The sequence below is a fragment of the Molossus molossus genome, unplaced genomic scaffold (genome assembly GCF_014108415.1).
Source record: "Molossus molossus isolate mMolMol1 unplaced genomic scaffold, mMolMol1.p scaffold_m16_p_10, whole genome shotgun sequence".
In the NCBI taxonomy this organism is placed as follows: domain Eukaryota; kingdom Metazoa; phylum Chordata; class Mammalia; order Chiroptera; family Molossidae; genus Molossus; species Molossus molossus.
This window is the reverse complement of record NW_023425345.1, coordinates 20255107-20268669: the sequence shown is the minus strand read 5'-3', so window position 1 is coordinate 20268669 and position 13563 is coordinate 20255107. Positions and strand designations below refer to the sequence as shown.

At 41.6% G+C, this 13563-nt stretch overlaps 1 protein-coding gene across 1 annotated transcript in view; it reads left to right on the top strand.

Moving 5' to 3' along the window:
- The window catches only part of ANO2 (anoctamin 2), a 331163-nt gene that overhangs the window by 175416 nt on the left and 142184 nt on the right, over nt 1-13563 (top strand). The gene's annotated exons all lie outside the window — the stretch shown is intronic.

The window sequence follows — 13563 nt, the reverse complement described above, 5'->3', positions numbered from 1 at the left end:
CCCCCACCTTACCAACCAGTACAATGACAGCTAACCTTTATTGAATGCTTGCTCCTAGGCTAGACACTGTTTTAAATGCTTTATATTATTTTATTCTCACAATAAATTTATGAGGTGGACACTGTTGTTATATAAATGAAAACAAATGAAAAAAATTATGTCCAGAGATTAAGTCATTTGCCAGAGGTCACCCAGTGAGTAAATGGTGAGGGGGTGGGTAGGAACCTGGGATTCCAACCCAAGTTCATTGCCGACAGTCTGTACATCTAACCACTTTGCATACTACCTTTCAAATGCAATGGGGAAGTCAAAGGATAAAGAAAGAAATGGCTCTTAGGGTAGATTCATACCTACATTTGCTTGAGCTACTCATATAATGTTCCTTACATTTCATCTTACCTGTGTAGACCTCCAAAAGTAGGAATATGATGGTGAACATGGTGTCTGAGTTATATTTCTGAGTTTTATGGTGGCATTCAGACATTAAAACAGAGCTTCAAAATCTGTGTTGTGATCTGTAAATACTCATGGTGTATGTGAGGTGGGGGTACAGTGTGGGGCTCCAATTTAGCGGTGCCTGTCTCCTCTAAGTGCCACCCTTCTTTGAAACCGAGAGAACAAGAGCAAGAATGAGAGTGAGCGGGAGAGAGAGAGAGAGAGAGAGAGAGGGAGAGAGAGAGAGAGAGAGAGCGCGTGTGTGTGTTTATGTCTTTCCTAATCTGGTTCCTGAAAAAAATCAACAGGATTGAAAATCTGTTGTTTTTTACATGTCTTTTCTCCATCTTGGATTTGAATTCAAATTTTATTTAATTTTACATTCTTAAAGTTGAAACCATCCATGTTAACATGCAAATTTATTCAAGCATCAAAACAGAAGAATGTGTTGTTTTTGAGCCCAGACTAGCTTTTTTTTTTTTTTTTTTTTTAAGAAAACAAGACTTTGAAGAGAAAGAGGGTGGCCCTTTGAGTTATTTTTTCTAGACAGAAAGTTAAGTCCAGGACCACCAGTTATTTAGGGAAATAATGAATTCATTCTTAGGAAAGACTAATCATCACCACCACCCTCATCAGAAAGCAAGCATTCTGTGTCCTGTCTGCTTCGGCAACTCCATGCTACCTTTTTCCTCCACCCCAGAGCAATATACAATGGATAATTTTATGGAAATCACATGTAACTTTTATTGACCACTGACTCATTTAATTTTAATTCCATAGACGGGAATGCCAAGGAGCTGGAATTGCGTACATTGAGGCTGTGGTTCTAATACAAACCTTGTTTGGATATATATGCATGATAGGTCAAGTAACTCTTAGGAACCATGAATAATTGAAAAACATCTGAATGCATTATGAATGATACATATGTTTATGTTTTAGCATTCAGCATCTATTTTCATTACTCTGTTGAGAATGCAAAGCTTAAAGCATCTAATGCCTTTTGGGCACCGAGGTGGGGGGGATGACCTTCCCAAACGAGCAGTGTAAGATAAAAATGGCCTAGAATTTGATTGTTAGCATCCTTCTGTGTTCCCTCAGTTCTGTTAATACTGTAAATGTTTCTGTTTTTGTTGTAAATCTAGCCAAAGATGGGGGATGAGGAAGGGAGGAGCACATTGTACGGCCTGATGGGAGGGAGGCTGCTCTTGTCTACGGGAAGAGTTGTGGTCATGACATGGCTCTGGGGGCACCATCACGTGTGGGATATTTAGGAAAGCTACCTCCCTCTAAGGAATAGACAGGGACTAAGAATCAAAGTCTAGCAGTGAGTCTTCAATGGGCTTCTTTCATACCAGAGGATTACCTTGACTCTGCCTTCATGGTAATCCTGAGGCTGCATGTATCTCCATCTCTCATTACATCCCTTGTTTTTGCATGATAAAAAGCTACCATTCAATGAGGTCCAGAGTGGTATAGGAACTTGCTGAAGACCACATGGCTGGTTGTGGGGGAGCTGGTAATCAAAATCAGCTCTGCCTGATCTCCAAGGCCCATTCCTTGTTTTTTCATCTTCTAATTTTAAAGATATCAAGTCTACTTTTAAAAACATCTCTATTGAGATTTAATTCTTAGAACATAAGAGTCACCCATTTAAAGTATATAATTCATGATTTTTAGTACATTCACAGATTTGTGCATTCATTGCCACGATCTAAGTTTCAAATATTTTTATCATCCCCCAAAGAAACCCTAGATCCAATAGTTACCAAGTCCTGGGAAACAACTGCTCTACTTTCTGTTTCTATAGAGTTGCCTATTCTGGAATTTCATATAAATGGAATCATGCAAAATGTGTTATTTAGCTTCTTTCACTTAGCAAAATGTGTTCACGATTTATCCATGTTGTAGCTATATCAGTACTTCATTTTTTTTTTTTTTTTATTGCCAAGTAATGTTCCATATTTTGGATATATTTTATTTTGTTTAGATATTCACCAGTTGATGGACATTTGGATGGCTTCCACTTTGGGGCTGTTATAAATAATATTGCTATAAATATTTGTGTACAAGTTTTTGTGTGGATGTATGTTTTTATTTCTCTTGGAGATATATATATATATATATATATATATATATATATATATATATATATATATATATATGGAAATACTGGGTCATATGGTAACTCTATGTTTAACATTTTGAAGAACAGCCATACCAATTTCCAAGGTGATTGCACCATTTTACATGCTAGCCAGCAACTCATGAGGGCTCCACTTTCTCCACATCCTCACCAACACTTGATATCTTTTTTGTTTTATCCATCTTAGTTGTGTGAAGTGGTATTTCATTGTGGTTTCAATGATCATTTCCCTAATTACTAATGATGTTGACTATCTTTTCCTGTACTTATTGGCCATTTGTATGTCTTCTTTGAGAAAACGTCTATTCAAATCCTTGCCCATTTTTTTTTTCAGTTGGATAATTGTGGGTTTTTTTAAATTATTTTTTACTCATTGTTAATAGAGTTATTTACCTACTCTTGACACCAGTCCCTTGTCAGATAATATAATTTATAAATGTTTTCTCTCATTCTATGGATGTAGAACATTTTTGTTGATGATTTAAGTTGAAGCACAAAGATTTGTGATGTAGTTTAATTTGTCTGTTTTTCCTGTTGTCACTTGTGCTTTTGTGTCATATTTAAGAAACCATTGCCTAACCCAGTGTCACAGAGCTATACATGTAGGTTTTCTTCTACGAGTTTTAAGTGTAAGTTCTTAGATTTAGGTCTATGATCCATTTTGAGTTCGTTTTTGTGTTTGACGAAAATAAGAGGTCCTCCAATTTTTTTTTTTTTTTGCATTTGGATATTCAGTTGCCACAGCACATCTTTTGTTAAATTTGTTAATAATTATTATATTCTTTTTGACCTTATTACAAATGTCATTTTTTTTTAAGGGAGAGGGAGATAGAAATATCGATACGAGAGATAAACATTGATCGGATGCCTCCTGCACACCCCCTACTGGGGTTGGAGCCCGAAAGCCAGGCATGTGCCCTGACCAGGAATAGAACTGGGACCTCTCAATTCATGGGACAATGCTCAATCCACTGAGCCACACCGGCTGGGCTGTCATTATTTTCTTAATTTCAATTTTGGAATATTTATTGCTAACATATAGAAATATGATTGATTTTTGTATATTGATTTTGTATCCTGCAACTTTGCTGAACTCACTTATTAATTCTAATAGTTTTTAGTGGATTCCTTAGGATTTTCTATTTAGTAGATCATCTCATCTGTGAATAGAGATAGTTTTACTTTTTTTCTAATCTGGATGCATTTTACTTTATTATTTTATTATATGTGCCTAATTGGCCTTATTAGAATCTCTTGTACAATGTTGAATAGAAGTGATGAAAACAGAGTTTCCTGACTTATTCTTGATCTTAGGAGAAAAAAATTAGTTTTTTATCATTAACTATGATGTTAGCTATGGCACACTACCTTTTTTGTTCTTTTCTAAATCTTCACCCGAGGATATGTTTATTGGTTTTTAGAGAGAGGGGAAGAGAGAGAGAAAGAGAGAGGGAGAGAGAGAGAGAGAAACATTGATGTGAGAGAGAAAGAAACAGTAATCAGTTACCTCCTGTACATGCCCACTGGGGATCAAACCCAAAACTTTGGTATGTGCCCTGACCAGGAATTGAACCTGCAACCTTTTAGTGTGCGGGGCAATGTTCCAACCAGCTGAACCACCTGGCCAGGGCCACACTGCCTTTTAACTCTTTTTATGAGGCTTCCCTGAGAACAATTCGTGTCGCATCAACATAATGCTGATCTGAAATGATACGTTCTAACTGTAACGGGGTGATAACTACATGTCCACACTGGGGAAGGGCAACAGAAATAAGGTTCAAAGGTTGGCTGGCTCGTGGTGCTTTCACCAGATAGCTGAGTCCTTCTCTGGGTCTGTTCTGCCTCAGTTATCAGATGGGGAGATTGGATTCTAGCCTTTGTAGTTCTGAGAGTTTGTGATTTTTTTTTTTTTTTTAGCTGATGTGAAAGATGATGTTGGTTATTAGCCCATAACTTTGGGGGATAGACTGTCTCTTTATATTAAGTGGTGGTAATTTGGCTATTCTTATACCTATTTTTATGATTTTGAAGGGTATGGGCATAGTAAATGGTAATGACAATAAAATTACAAGTAATATTTATGGAGTGCTCACTATGTGCAAGGCTTTATAAGTCTCATTTCATATAACTCTCAAAACTTTGTTATATACAACTTATACACGAGAAAACTGAAACTTAGAGAATTAAATGACTTGCTAATGCTAGTATGAAGCAGAGCCGGAAGAGAGCCAGTGGGTCTGACTTAAGAGCAGTGCTCCGGACCACTGTGCTGCTCTGTCTTTGCGATGTTTTCCCTTAACAGATCCTCAGACGCTTCTAAAACACTGTGGTTCGTGCTCCTTCTGTATACGAAAGGCAGGAAAGACTGTGGTATTTGTTGAAAAGATGGGTATGAGACAAACTTGCTATCTTACTTTTTCTTTAGTGGTTTGTATAAATTTTGGTGGGTGATGCTCTGTTTCCACTGAGAACAACAGTGAGGAGAATTAGCTCAGTTTACAGCAAGAGGTTCAACAGACAGTAGGAGAATTCTGGAATATAAACACAGATATATATTGTGTTTCCAAGGAAGGATATAGAGTCTTGAACTCTTTTTTTTTAAAATTCTTACCCAAGGATATGTCTTTATTGATTTTAGGGAGGAAGGGAGAGAGAAAGAGAGAGAAAGAGAGAGAGAGAGAGAGAGAGATGAGTGTGAGCGAGAAACATCAATCAGTTCTGCCTCTGGTACACACCCTGACCGGGGATTGAACCCACAACCTTTTGGAGTGCAGCACAATGCTCCAACCAATTAAGCTACCTGGCTGGGGCTAGAGTCTGGATCTTTTAACAACAACAAAAAATAAGCTAATTTTTTTCCTGGATTAGTTTGAATCTTTTCTGGAATAGTCTGTGCTGGGCATATTTGAAATTTTCTCAAGTTTTCCTTGAGGGCAAGATTTTTCTCTGTTCCTACAAGAGGATAAAACTCCAGGTTGAGTGTAGATGGCAAGTAGCTGCAGACCACAGGCTTGGGGAGCCACCCTGACCTTTGCCTCTTGTCCTTCTAACCTTTCACTCAGCCCCTTCTAATTCCTACTCCTGCCTCCTTTCCTGTCAACAGACTTTGTGTGAGTGAGGGCACACTCTTTTCAACTGTTGTGCAGCAGCACACTGTGTGCCACAAGTATTCTTAAAACATGCCATACCTGACCTCAGGGGCTTTGCCCTCTTTTCCTTTAGATTGTCAAATTTAAAAAATGCCAACAGCCAACACAATAGTCCTCTGGTGTGAATGAATCGAAATTATACCAATTTTTTTGGTCAGATCGGCAAAAAATATATTATTTTTCGATGTTCCGCAGCATTTTAATGACGCGTTTATGTTTGCCATGAGATGAAAAAGGTTGAAAACCGCTGGGTTAGGGAATAGTCAGAAAAGAGAGCTCATGCCCTGTAGTTCAATAGAGGGAAAATAATACGAGGAACTCTTTCTAAAAGTGTTAGACTTGGGGAAGTTGAGGCAATCGGGGTGGTGAGACAACCCAGAGATTAGCAGCAGCAGGGAGTTGCTACACTTGTAGGACTGGAGGAGCCCAGGAGCCAGTACACCCCATAGGTGCTGGAATTGCTTCAGGAAGTGCAGCCCCCCGGACATGGCATCTGGAGCAGACAGAGAGAGTGGGGGAGAACGTGCCGCATCTCCCCCTTCTGCTCTCTAGTCTTTCACTAGTGCCCCCACCCCCCACCTCCACCATTGGCCAGATCTAACCGTAACTCAGTTGATAATTTATTCTGGGAAATGCTGTTTTCAGGATTCAGTACCCTGCATCACTGAGGAAGGCAATTGCAGGGAGTAGATCTGAGACCAAGGGGACGGTAAGTCAGCATAACCTGACGACCTGCCGAGCAGAGGTCACGTCAGCCAGGTCCTTGCTCTGAGGAGTCATACACATTTGGCAAAAGTCCTAAGAATGCTGACCACTGGCCCAGTGAATGATCAGTTGTCCAGACCATCCCTGAGCATGTTTGTGTGCCTGGCGGTGGGTGTGCTAGCAGTGTGAGCATGTGTGAGAGTGTGTGTTAGCGTATGTGAGAGACAGAGCGAGTGTACAGTGGTGTCACTGGAGTGACACAGGTCTGATCAGATAACTGGCGGCTTCAAGGAAGAAGGAAAAACATAGCTTTGTTTGAGGAAGAGAGCACGTAGCAAGCTGGGGAAATAGCAAACGTGGCCTGAAAAGAATCTTCTATAAAAGATATCGATAAAAGGAGAACAAAATGCTACATAAGTAGTCCGAGGAGTTTACCTAACGGGGCTTATTGTCACCCAAATGTTTATCCTGTGTGGATGCAGGCACCTGTCCTCCCGTCACGGCCTGGCGCTCCTGTGCTGCTGCATTTAATGAATGTTTTATGGGAGCACTGACGCTGGAGCTTGTGCCAAGAGGAGGCCCTTGGATGGGTGGGTGTTAATTTACTGTTCGTGCACCACCCTGGGGACAGTTATTTCAAAAGAAAACTCATCTAAACTTAAAGCATTGAAACATTTACGACCGATGCCTCTGGCAGGCGCACAAACAAACATGTGGAATAAATTATGCATAATTGTAGGGCCTTTGACCAGGAGGCTGGGACAGCAGCAGCAGGAAGCCCAGGACTGTCTTGTCAGAAAGCACAGGGGAGAAGGGAGGCCAGGCTGCAAGGATGGAGGGGTTCCGTCTGGGCTCTCACGCTGGGCCGAGGGGATATGGTCCAGGCTTTCCACAGAGGCTCTTGGTGATTTATCAGACCGTTCTGTGGAACAGAGTAAAGTTCACTCAGTGTCTCTGCTGAAGGCACTAAATGATTTAATAACCATTTGAGGGTCCAAAGGAAAAAAAATGAATTTAAGTAACTCTCTCAGACTCTTCTTAAGGATTAAGAAGTTTCTTCATTTGCACAGGGAAACACTGGGGACAGAAAAGAACTCAATTTGTCCAAGATTCACGTAGTAAGAAGCAAAGGTGAGCCTTGAGCCCATGTCCATTTGTGAAATTATCTCTTTATTATTGCTCATGGACTCTCACTAGAAAGGGCTGAGTTCTGAATTGTTGGAGCCATTCTGGGCCTTGGTTCTCTCCTGCACCCCTGTGTGACCTGGGGAATGTCGGGCAGGGAGAGGCCTGGGTTCTACCCCATGCTGGAGGGCACTCCAGAGGAGGCAGGCCTCTTGGCTCTCAGATCAGTCCCTTTGACTGCTAAGGCCTAACAGACTGAGGGCTGGTCAGCTCTGAAATCCTGTGGTGCTTAGTTATTTATCGCTGCTCCCTTTGAATTTCTCATATTTGGTAATAAAGACAGTGAAACAGGTCACTCTGTACCATGCAGCACCTTGGGTGAAACACAGCTAACACAGTAAAATTGTTACTGAAGTCTGCCCCTGATAATTTTGTTTATTATTTTATCCTATTTTAGTTTATATATATGAAATTTAATTTTTTACATTTTTAATTTATTGTTTCAAGCTTTGTCTTTTCTCTCTCTTTTGCAAGAATTGGGGAGTTGGTCTTGTTTGACTGTAGGATGAAATATCTTCTTTTATCTATTTAATTTAATTTATTATTATTTTAAAATTTTTATTGAATTTATTAAGATGATATTGGTTAATAAAATGGATGTCTTCTGCTCAGCCAGTGTAGCTCAGTGGTTGAGCATCGACCCATTTTTTTGATATTTTGTTCAGACTGAGTGGGAGGGAGAGAGAGAGAGAGAAACATTGATGTGAAAGGGACACATCAAGTGGTTGCCACCCACATGACCCAACCAGGGCTGGAGACAAACTGCAGCCGAGGTGCATGCCCTTAGCGGGAACCGAACCCTGGTCTCTCCAGACCACAGGCCGATGCTCTAACTACTGAGCCAAACCGGCCAGGGCAAAAAAAAATTTTTAATGGTAGTGTTTTCTGTTTAAAAACTACATAAATTATACATGAAAACATCCTCCTCAAGAAAAATTCCATATTTGAGATAAAAGGAACATCTCCCTAGACTTTATCTCCTTCCAATGTTATTTGTCTCCCTAGAGGTAGCCCCAGTTACCAGTTTGGTTTTTACCTTACAGACCTTTTCTTATGAACTTTTATTCATATATGAACTTGTATGTGTGTGTGGGTGTGTGTGTGTGTGTTTTATGGGTTTATTTATATGCATACACAGGAGAAAGTCATGGACAAATGGTTTCAATATGTTGAGAAAGGTTCTTAAGGTATGAAGGCACTGTTTCACAAACTATGTCCCAGGGCACCCCAGAGTGCCATAGCGAACTCACAGAGGTGTTGTGGAGTTTTGTTTTTTTTTTGTTTTTTTTTACCCTCAACCAAAGATATTTTTGCATTCATTTTCAGATAGAGCGGGAGGGAGAGAGGGAGGAAGAGAGAGAGACACACATCGAGTGGTTGCCACCTACACAACCCCGACCAGGGCCGGGGACAAACTGCAACCGAGGTACATGCCCGTAGCGGGAACCGAACCCGGGTCTCTCTGGACCATGGGCCGACGCTCTAACTGCTGAGCCAAACCAGCCAGGGTGTGTTGTGGAGCTTTTAAACATTTTTGAGGAAAGCCCAGCAGCCCAGACACCTGTCAGATGCCACGTGAACCACTCCCTCAGCAATGTCGACGTTAAGCCGCACAGACGCCTTTCAGTGTCACCCTCTCTCAGTGAGGGCTGAGCTCCCAGTGGCGTCGCGTGAGTTCTGCCCCGAGTCATTGTTAGCAGGAAGTGAGAGTGGTCATGTCTAAACTGACACCATGGCTGAGTAGTTGGACAGTGTCCAACAGGTAAACGCATCTGTTTAGTAAGTAACTGGGGTTAAGAATAAAATAAAATATTATTTTTCTTTCAGTTTATGTGTATTTTTTCCCAAATGGCTACTAAGTTGTTAGGACATAAGTATTTATTAAGCTATTAGGACTTAACTACTCAATAAATGGAACTGTTAAATATTTCTCTGAGCCTAGGGACATTGTGTAAAAATTACTGAGACATTAAGGGTGCTGTGGACTGAAAAAGTTTGGGAAGTGCTGCGTACAGAAACTTCCTAAGTTTCCCCTGGCCAGCTTTGCTCAGTGGTTAGAGCACCAGTGGTTAGAGCATCAGGTTCGATTTCTGTTCAAGGGCACGTACCTGGGTTGCAGGTTACATCCCTGGCCCTGGTAGGGGTCATGTGGGAGGCAGCCAACTGATGTATCTCTCATATGGATGTTTCTCTTTCTCTCTCTCCCTCTCCCTTCCATTCTCTCTAAAAATTAATGGAAAAATATCCTTGGGTGAGGAGTAACAAACAAACAAACAAAACAAGAAAAGAAATTCCCAAGTTCTGTGGACATTGAAGAGTAAACAGCCAAGGGCAGAAAGGCTGACAAAGATGAATAGCGAGTTTCAAAGTTGCAGGAATTTGTTTGGGGGTGGCGGGAGTCTGTGGCAAAGTGGGTGCCAGGAAAGTGCCAGGTGGACCGGCCGCTTCAGACTTTGCTCTTGAGTCGGCACTGACTCCTCTTGTGGGCTTCAGGGTCAGTCTGTCCCAGCATTCTCTCTTTGTCTCTGTCTCTGTCTCTTTTCTATCTCTCTTCCTCTTTCAGTCTGTGTGTGTGTGTGTGTGTGTGTGTGTGTGTGTGTGTGTTAGGAGGGCATTGAGGGGTTCTGGTTATGGACATTCTTTTAAAACCCGGGGATTTAAAAATAAACTCAACAACTTCTTATCCAGAAGACTCTGCTTTACTTACAGTCTCCAGGGTGGTTTGGACTTCATGAAGAGGATGCCAGAGAAGCATCGAATGTGTCCATAAACATCTCCCTTGGTGGAACATGTGAATTATTCATCCCAGGGAAAGACTGCTCGGGTGGCCCAGGCCGTCAGAGGGGGTCTCTGGCCCTCTTCAACTGACAGCCCGTTCTCAGCATCAAAAGTCTGGCTAAAATAAGACCTCCTCTGCTCACTGTATACATTTCTACTGGCCTGCATCTAAATTAAGAAGTTACAAATAAGGGGAATCCTGAGGCCTGAGTTGTGGAGAAGAAGCAAGAGCGAGCAGGGGCAGCTTGTGAAATGGGAATGCGGTGGGGGAGGAGCAGCAGCGGATCGGGCTCAGAGCGAAAGCTGGGCAAATTCAGGCTGGCATTTCTGAGCAGACCCTCGTGGGAAGCACACGGCCCAAATATGTGCAATGATGGGGAATGTTGGAACAGCAGAGCCGCTGATGGAGGCCAGCACATACCACCGGGGTGTGTGATGTTTGCCACTATGACTTGCAGTTTGAACTTTTCTTCTTTCGGTCTAAATGATTTTTCCATATACGGCCTGAAGCATGTAAATTAAATTTGTCTCTTTCTGTCTGGGCCAAGGTCGTTATTTCACTTCCCTAGAATTCACTGGAAATGCACACAAGCCCTTTCGTTCCCTTTGCGCTCTTCCCTTCGTGTGCCAGAAAATCAAAAGGGTTGGTTTAAAAAAATTCCTCCAGGGTCACAAGGTGTGCTGGTTCCCTGTGATTCTTTTGACATGATAGTCAAAAGGAGCTTTCAAAGAAAATGAGTGGAATTGCTCTTTCATGGACAGAGGAAACAGAGGCCTTGAGACTATGCCCTGCTAGCAATCATTATCCAAGCTAGGGGAGGTTGCAGGAACCGCCCCTCCACCCACCACCACTCCTGCTCCGCCCTGCTCTAGCTGTGAGTGAGGGCCTCTCACCCAATGCATCTGTTCCGGGCCCGTGCTCTTCCAGGACATGCTTTTCTTAACTTTCGCAAAGAATAAGGAACTAGGAAGAAAAGAAAAAAGTGTCCTTACTTTAGTTTAGGTTCTCCCAGATGCAGGCCCCTGAGCCATTGATTCAAGTGCAAAATTTATTTGGGAGGTGAAGTGGGAAACTGACAGAGATGGGAAGGCAGCCAATGTATCGTCAACAAGCTGCCGCCTCTGCTAAGGGGCAGCATGCTCCATGCGTGGTTCTTCACCCATGGATTGTCCAAAGTCAATTACTCCTCTGGGGAGCTGCTGCTGTTGCTTTTCTTCAGAAGTACTCATGCTTTCTCAGCACTCTGATGCCACATATTTTGGTCTAGGGCTGGTGGCTCTGTGATTTTCATGGCATCTTTGACCATTTACATCCCTGTGGTGGAGATATACACATACCTCAAAAGGGTCAATACGCACCCAAGGCCAAGCAGTCCTGCTTGTCAATGGCCTGGACTTTGCCCATTTCTGGGCCTGTTGGACCCCACCTCATGATTCCCCAGTTGGCTGTTAGACATTGACAACCAATTCATTTTCATTCTTACGGTGCACATTCTACCAGCCAACTTACATAAATTTGATGCTGAATTTGGGCATCTGAATTAAATTTAGACAATTTGTGGCAGGAAGTTTGCCCTGGAAATGCACTCAGCTGAATATTTGTACTCTTTTGCATGGAGCAACTCCCAACCAAAAATCTCAGTTTGTCTATAAACATGAATGAATTAATCCTCCCGACACCACTGCGTGCTCCTTGCCAGCTGGATGATTTTGAGGGAAGTGACCAGCCCAGGGACCTATAGTGAGTCATGAAAGAACTTGCTCACAACCAGAGAGTTTGGACTGCAGGGCCCTGGGTGGAGCCAGGGACCACTCTGGACCCTTCTCCCCACAGTGCTTGGAGTGTCAGATGAGGGTCAGCAATTAGCACAGTAACTCTGGAGATGCACAACTACCTTCCAGCTCAGCACATTCTCCTTCAGAGTCTGCATCACCAGCTCCCTAAAGCCATGACTTTGTCAAATTAACTAACTTTCATTTTATCAGCATATAAAACTAGTTTGTGCTAAGTGTGTAAAAATCTAAAAAGGGACATATAAAAAAAGAGAAATCATCCATTATTTTATCTCCCAGAGAAACTACTATGAACCCCCATTTTAATGTATATTGTCAAAAGGTTGAAAAAATTATGCCACATATTTAATTTTGTGTCATGATTTTTTTCTTAGAACGTAAGAAGTTCCAAATCTTATTAAATATCATTCATAAGCATCATTTCAATAATTATAAAATATTTCATTGTATGAATATATCATAGTTTTTTTTACCCCTTACCCTGAAGATAACATATCATGAACACATTTATAATTTTTTCCTGAATTTTGGATTAATACATCATATGAATGTATTATAGTTTTTTCAGTACTTACCCTATGGTTGAACATATAATGAACATACTTGCACATATATTTTAGGAGGAGGAGGAGAGTTTGGGTTATTACAGGAGAGTTGTATTAGTACAAGAAATTATTGGAAGTTCAAGATCTTCAGTTACTGAGTTCTTAATGGCACATGCTTTAGCTTGGTGAAGGAACTATATAGATATAGCCTTCACATGTGACTGGTATGTAGAGGCACTTTGGTGTAATTGCCTCTCTTGCCTCTGCTCAGTCATTCACTGTGAGTGAAACAAGGTCAGGTCACTTAATTCATGTCTTGGAACTCTTTCATTGACTTGGGTTCCCCTCTGGGAGAGCAGGAGGACTTTGTTCCTCTTGCATGTGTGATGGGGAGAGCAGATGTTCTGGAGCATAGGTGGGCCATTATTTTAGACTCTGGGGTCCAGTTCTGGCCAGGGAGCCATTTATCACATCTTGAGAATGGGTGGGTTACTTGTATCAAATCCTGGAACTGTCTGAATCTTCCAACCCCATCACTAATGTGGAAAAATGATCCAGGGTAAAGGATGGATCATGAGTGATTCTCCAATGAAGATATTTCATCAGTTGAACTAAGGCCAGGTTTTGGCAGGGGAATCAGTGAGACAAATTGTGAGCTATGGTTTTAGCTCCAAGATGAAATGTGTCCCGGTTGGTGAATAATCAACCAAAAAAGTATAAAACTTCCTTTGATAACTTAAACTTCTGGAAACAATTTAGAGGGCAAGTAAGGTCACTCTGACTTCTTATTGAGATGCTGATTTTTTTCCAGCTTTACAACATGTAC